We start from the raw sequence: 7,500 nt of genomic DNA, 5'->3' as shown, positions 1-7,500 counted from the left end.
TTTTGCTCCGCTCACGACGGTCACCGCGCGACGCAAGAACAGCCCAAAAACAGGCCAAAACGGCCCAAAAACGGGACAAAACTGGCCATTTTTGGCTGCGCGAGCGAGCGGCGAGCGGCGGACAGCGAGCGAAGCGAGAGGCAGCACCGTCCCTGCTATACGAAAGCCCCATCCAGCCCTGTGCCACCCGGGGGGTTCCAGGGTGCTGAGATGGCTGACATTTTGCTCCGCTCACGACGGTCACCGCGCGACGCAAGAACAGCCCAAAAACAGGCCAAAACGGCCCAAAAACGGGCCAAAACTGGCCATTTTTGGCTGCGCGAGCGAGCAGCGAGCGGCGGACAGCGAGCGAAGCGAGAGGCATCACCGTCCCTGCTATACGAAAGCCCCATCCAGCCCTGTGCCACCCGGGGGGTTCCAGGGTGCTGAGATGGCTGACATTTTGCTCCGCTCAAGATGGTCACCGCGCAACGCAAAAACAGGCCAAAAACTGGCCAAAACGGGCCAAAACTGGCCATTTTTGGCTGCGCGAGCGAGCGGCGAGCGGCGAACAGCGAGCGAAGCGAGAGGCAGCACCGTCCCTGCTATACGAAAGCCCCATCCAGCCCTGTGCCACCCTGTCACGAACGGTCGTCGCGCACCCGCAACAACTCCGTTCAACGAACCGTTCGTCGCTCGCACCCGCATGTACAGCTGCTTGACAGCATGTTTTCTTATGGTTTTGGGTCATTTTGCTTGTAAATATGTAAGTTCGAACAAGCTGCAGCGTTGCAAAGCGACCGTTCACCAAACCGAGCAAAACAGCCCCAAAACAGCCCAAAACGGAGCCGTTTTCGCGTGCCGCGGGAGGTGAGCGGAGTGCTGCCTCCGCTCACCAAAATGTCAGCCAGCTCAGACCCCAGGAACCCCCCGGGTGGCACATGGCTGGATGGGGCTTCGGTTATATACCGGGCGTTGAACACTCTTTCGCAAGTTCGCACGTGACCTTTACGGGAACTTGGTGTTGCGTCCGGGACCAGGTGAGCGGCTGTTTGTGGGCTTGCAGCTGTTCGTTCATCCTTGAAAGCCTTGTTTTCCTCCCTCTCCCTCTTTTCTCTTGTGCACACAAGGTGTTCGACGATTTGCTTGTAAAGCTTCCCTTTTCGCGAGACTTCGGGACTTGTCCGTTGCTCGTTCTTTCGATCTAACTTTCTTTCTCTTTTACAGGTCCTTCGGGACCTGCGAGAGGTTACAAAGTGGCTGATCCTTGCGGAGCAAGATCGCAAGGGCAAAGCGCGACTTAGGCAACGCAAGCTAAGTTCGCGTCTTTGCAACGAGGGTGACCCGCGACTTAGGCAACGCAAGCTAAGTTCGCGTCTTCGGCCGCAAGGGTGCCTCACGCCTTAGGCAATTCCAGCTAAGGTCGTGACATTGTGGTATCAGAGCGGGCAAGCTCTTCGATCGAACAGCGAACGAACTTCGCAACTTCGCCATGGCAAAGCATCGTGGCGAATCAAGCAAGACGGGGCAAGCCGGAACCTTGCCCCAAGCAGCCGCAGGTGGGCTGCATGTGCACACTCGCTCTCATGCTGTTGGAGCCGCTCACGAGGATCGCGGCAGCGAACAGGATGAGCGAGAAGTTGGCAACTCTCCGCGAGCGGAGGAAGCGCAATCTGGTGCGCTAACAGGAAAAAAGAGTCATAAGGAGAGACTCACGACGGCGGAAACCCGCCTAGATGTTCTGGAAGCGAGCATGGAGGAACTCTACCATGGCCAACAAAGACTTGTTGGGGTAGAGAGCTCGCAAGAGGAAGCGGAGTCCAGGATCGACAAGGTCGAGGCCCTAGTCGACCGACTGTCCGATGACACCAAGGACTCCGTGCAGCACTTGCAAGACGTTGTGGCGGAACTCACGGCGAAGGTGGCTATGCTCACAAGAATGCTAAATGCGGGAGGAGGCAACACCCGCGTTGCACCGCCACAAAACTTGAGGGCACCTGAGCCCCATGGATACGGAGGGGCCAGAGATGCCAAGGAGCTCGAGAACTTTCTGTTCGACATGGAGCAATACTTCCGAGCTACGAGGCCCGATTCTGAAGATACCAAAGTTTCAATAGCAACAATGTATCTGAATGGAGATGCGAAACTTTGGTGGCGAACTCGTTGGGAGGAGATCCAACAAGGTCGGTGTCGAGTCGACACATGGGAAGACTTGAAGCGGGAGTTGAGAACTCAGTTCCTACCGGAGAACACAGAGTTCGTCGCAAGAAGGAAGCTGAGACAACTCCGCCAAAGTACCACCATCCGAGACTATGTAAAGCAGTTTTCTGCACTGATGCTGGACATACAGGACATGTCCGAGAAGGACAAGTTGTTCAGCTTCCTTGATGGTCTGAAACCATGGGCTCAGCAAGAGCTGAATCGAAGGAATGTTACCGACGTGGTCGGGGCAATTGCAGCTGCAGAAAGGCTCACCGACTTCGTTTCCTCTGAAGACCCAGCGAGAAGGAAACAATCTTCAAGCAATCGCCCTCCAAAACATTCTCGAGGGAAAGATCTCGGGGGCGAACAGAAGAAGAAGAGCTCCCACAAAGGGCCGAACCCAAAAGGCAAGGCCTCAAAACCTGGAGGATGCTTCTTGTGCGGAGGACCGCACATGGTAAGGGAGTGCCCACAGAAGCAGGCACTCAACGCTTTGACAGCTTCCATCCACCCTCCCCGATCGGACAAGGGCAAAGCTGTTGCTCTTAGTTCGAGCAGCTCAGAATCCAGCAGCGACGAGGAGGAGTCGCAAGGACCCCGAATGGGAGCAATGCGTCTGTTGAACGCTATGCGGGGTCAAGTGGGGGAGAACACGAAGACGAAGGCACAAAAAGCAGGAAGCAGCGAACTAATGTATGTGGACATTAAGCTAAATGGCCAAACGACCCGTGCAATGGTGGACACAGGCGCTACCCACAACTTCATAGCCGATCGCGAAGCACAGCGACTTGGGTTGACATTGGAGAAGAGCCCAAGCCGAATGAAGGCGGTGAACTCGGAGGCCAGGCGAATCTCCGGGTTGGCGAAGGGTGTTCCTATCAAAATCGGGACTTGGAGCGGTAACACCAACATGATGGCCGTGCCACTGGACGACTTCCAAGTGATTCTTGGAATGGAGTTTATGCATGCGGCGAAGTTGGTGCCGATGCCGTTCTTAAACTCCCTATGTATGATGGGAGGCGATGACCCCTGCGTGGTTCCCGTCTCTCGGAGAGGAACCAAGGAGCCCCAACACATTTCGGCCTTACAATTGAAGAAAGGGGTGCGAAAGGGCGAACTGACATTCGTGGCTGCTATGAAGCTAGAGCCACTCAACGAAGAGGCCATTCAAGAACCTGCTGTAGTGGCGAACGTCTTGAAGGAGTTCGAAGACGTTATGCCACCCGAGTTGCCGAAGACTCTCCCACCACGCAGAGGCGTGGATCACAGTATCGAGCTGGAGCCAGGAGTGAAGCCTCCAGCGAGACCACCCTACCGCATGCCCCCGCCAGAGTTGGCCGAACTCAGGAAGCAGTTAGGTGAACTGCTAAGCGGTGGTCTCATCCGCAGCTCAAAAGCACCTTTCGGAGCTCCAGTTCTCTTCCAGAAGAAACAAGATGGGAGCCTCCGATTATGCGTCGACTATCGAGCCCTCAACAAAGTAACGGTGAAGAACAAGTATCCCATCCCGCTCATCGCGGACTTGTTCGACCAACTGGGCAAGGCCAAGTATTTCTCAAAACTCGACCTTCGGTCGGGGTATTGGCAGGTGCGCATTGCTGAAGGCGACGAAGCGAAGACTACCTGTGTGACCAGGTATGGAGCGTTTGAGTTCTTGGTGATGCCTTTCGGCTTAACCAACGCTCCGGCCACATTCTGTACTCTCATGAACCAACTATTCAAGGAGTATTTGGATAAGTTCGTGGTCGTCTACTTGGACGATATCGTCGTCTACAGCCAAACGCTCGAGGAGCACGTCAAGCACCTTCGGACGATTTTCAAGGTTCTCAGGGAGAACACTTTGTTCGTAAAAAGGGAGAAATGCTACTTTGCTCAAACTGAGATCCTATTCTTAGGGCATCGAATCGGTGGTGGCTCCATTCGGATGGACAAGTCGAAGGTGCAAGCAGTTGCGGAATGGCGAACACCAAAGAAGGTGCCAGAGTTGAGATCCTTCCTTGGATTCGTCAACTACTATCGACGCTTCATTTCAGGATATTCGAAGCGGGCAACCCCACTGACGGAGTTGCTGAAGAAGGAGCAGCCTTGGAAGTGGTCTGACAAATGTGAGATAGCATTCCAAGATCTGAAGGCTGCTGTTCTGGAAGAACCAGTACTCAAATTGCCAAACTATGGAGAGCCCTTTGAAGTCCATACCGATGCTTCGGACTTTGCTATCGGTGGAGTACTCATGCAAGAAGGTCATCCGGTGGCCTACGAGAGCCGCAAACTCAACGAGACCGAGAGGCGGTATCCAGTGCATGAGAAGGAGATGACAGCGGTGATCCACTGCCTACGAGTTTGGCGACACTACCTCCTCGGGTCGCGATTTGTGCTGAGGACAGACAACATCGCCCTGAGTTATTTCCAAACTCAGAAGAAGCTCTCCCCAAAGCAAGCACGGTGGCAGGACTTCCTGGCTGAATTTGATATGGCAATGGAATACAAGCCCGGGAAGGCGAATGTCGTGGCCGATGCGCTGAGTCGGAAGGTGGAGTGCGTGAATGCTGCACAACTGGAGGGCAGAGGCCAAACAAGTCAGTTACATTCCAACTTCCTTTCTCGAATCAGAGATGGACTGTATAGTGATCCCCAGGCAGTTATCCTGATGCAGCTCATCAAAGAAGGCAAGGCACGACGATTTTGGGTCCAGGAGGGACTTGTTTACACAAAAGGGAATAGAGTTTATGTTCCCCGAGTGGACAATTTAAGGCGTGAACTCTTGAAAGAGTGTCACGATTCCCTTTGGGCTGGACATCCCGGCATTCACAGAACATTGGCTCTCGTGGAGAGGGCCTTCTACTGGCCAAAGATGGGGATTGATGTGGAGGAGTATGTTCGAACATGCCTTACTTGCCAACAAGACAAGGTGGAGCAACGGAAGCCGGTGGGACTTTTGGAGCCGTTGCCTGTACCAGAAAGGCCATGGGAGAGCATTTCCTTAGACTTCATATCTAGCTTGCCGCCTGTAGGGGGACTTGGATCGATACTTGTGGTGGTCGATCGGTTTTCAAAGTATGCAACTTTCATTGCTGCTCCCCTACACTGTTCAGCTGAAGAGGCGGCCAGACTGATGATGAAGGGTGTAGTGAAGTATTGGGGAGTCCCACACAATATTGTTAGTGATCGAGACGCTCGGTTCCTGGGACGATTCTGGACCGAGCTATTCAAATTGTTGGGGTCAAAGTTATACTTCTCTACAAGCCTCCACCCCCAGACGGATGGTCAAACTGAAAGAATAAATTCGCTCTTAGAGCAGTATCTCCGGCACTACGTGAGTGCCAATCAACGAGATTGGGTGAAGCTGTTGGACATCGCCCAATTCTCCTACAACTTGCAGCGGAGCTCTGCATCCAACAAGAGCCCCTTCGAAATTATCACAGGACAACAACCGTCGACTCCGCACACTATGGCAATTGGTTATACTGGGAGTAGTCCATCAGCCTACCATTTCGCAAAGGAGTGGCATCGAAATGCCGATATTGCGCGGGCTTACTTGGAGAAGGCGGCAAAACGGATGAAGAAGTGGGCAGACTTGGGAAGGCGACCACAAGAGTTCAAAGTTGGCGATTTGGTGTTGGTAAAGCTCCAACCAGCATCACTCCAATTCTTCAGGAAAAGAGTCCACAAAGGATTGGTGCGTAAGTATGAAGGGCCCTTCCCAATTATCAGCAGAGTAGGCAATGTTTCTTACAAGTTGCAGCTGCCGGCGTGGTTCAAAATTCACAACGTTCTTCACGCCAGCAACCTGAAGGCCTACCATTCGGATCCGCAAGATGCTTCTCGAAGTATTCCAACTCGGCTACCTCCCATCACAGCCTCCTACGAGAAGCGAGTGGAAACCATTCTGGCGGATCGCAAGATAAAGCTACCCAACGGAGCGGAGCAGACAGAGTACTTGGTGAAGTGGCGAAAGCTTCCCCGAACTGAAGCCAGTTGGGAGCCTGAAGACGCCCTGCGACATGAAGAAGAAGTCATCAACAACTACCAACAAGCGTCGACGAGGGCGTCGACAGTTTAAGTGGGGGAGAATGTCACGAACGGTCGTCGCGCACCCGCAACAACTCCGTTCAACGAACCGTTCGTCGCTCGCACCCGCATGTACAGCTGCTTGACAGCATGTTTTCTTATGGTTTTGGGTCATTTTGCTTGTAAATATGTAAGTTCGAACAAGCTGCAGCGTTGCAAAGCGACCGTTCACCAAACCGAGCAAAACAGCCCCAAAACAGCCCAAAACGGAGCCGTTTTCGCGTGCCGCGGGAGGTGAGCGGAGTGCTGCCTCCGCTCACCAAAATGTCAGCCAGCTCAGACCCCAGGAACCCCCCGGGTGGCACATGGCTGGATGGGGCTTCGGTTATATACCGGGCGTTGAACACTCTTTCGCAAGTTCGCACGTGACCTTTACGGGAACTTGGTGTTGCGTCCGGGACCAGGTGAGCGGCTGTTTGTGGGCTTGCAGCTGTTCGTTCATCCTTGAAAGCCTTGTTTTCCTCCCTCTCCCTCTTTTCTCTTGTGCACACAAGGTGTTCGACGATTTGCTTGTAAAGCTTCCCTTTTCGCGAGACTTCGGGACTTGTCCGTTGCTCGTTCTTTCGATCTAACTTTCTTTCTCTTTTACAGGTCCTTCGGGACCTGCGAGAGGTTACAAAGTGGCTGATCCTTGCGGAGCAAGATCGCAAGGGCAAAGCGCGACTTAGGCAACGCAAGCTAAGTTCGCGTCTTTGCAACGAGGGTGACCCGCGACTTAGGCAACGCAAGCTAAGTTCGCGTCTTCGGCCGCAAGGGTGCCTCACGCCTTAGGCAATTCCAGCTAAGGTCGTGACAACCCGGGGGGTTCCAGGGTGCTGAGATGGCTGACATTTTGCTCCGCTCACGACAGTCACCGCGCGACGCAAGAACAGGCCAAAAACTGGCCAAAACGGCCCAAAAACGGGCCAAAACTGGCCATTTTTGGCTGCGCGAGCGAGCGGCGAGCGGCGGACAGCGAGCGAAGCGAGAGGCAGCACCGTCCCTGCTATACGAAAGCCCCATCCAGCCCTGTGCCACCCGGGGGGTTCCAGGGTGCTGAGATGGCTGACATTTTGCTCCGCTCACGACGGTCACCGCGCGACGCAAGAACAGGCCAAAAACTGGCCAAAACGGCCCAAAAACGGGACAAAACTGGCCATTTTTGGCTGCGCGAGCGAGCGGCGAGCGGCGGACAGCGAGCGAAGCGAGAGGCAGCACCGTCCCTGCTATACGAAAGCCCCATCCAGCCCTGTTCCACCCGGGGGGTTCCAG

The sequence above is a fragment of the Musa acuminata genome, unplaced genomic scaffold (assembly GCF_036884655.1).
Source record: "Musa acuminata AAA Group cultivar baxijiao unplaced genomic scaffold, Cavendish_Baxijiao_AAA HiC_scaffold_1136, whole genome shotgun sequence".
NCBI classification, from domain to species: domain Eukaryota; kingdom Viridiplantae; phylum Streptophyta; class Magnoliopsida; order Zingiberales; family Musaceae; genus Musa; species Musa acuminata.
Note: the sequence above shows the minus strand (reverse complement) of the source record.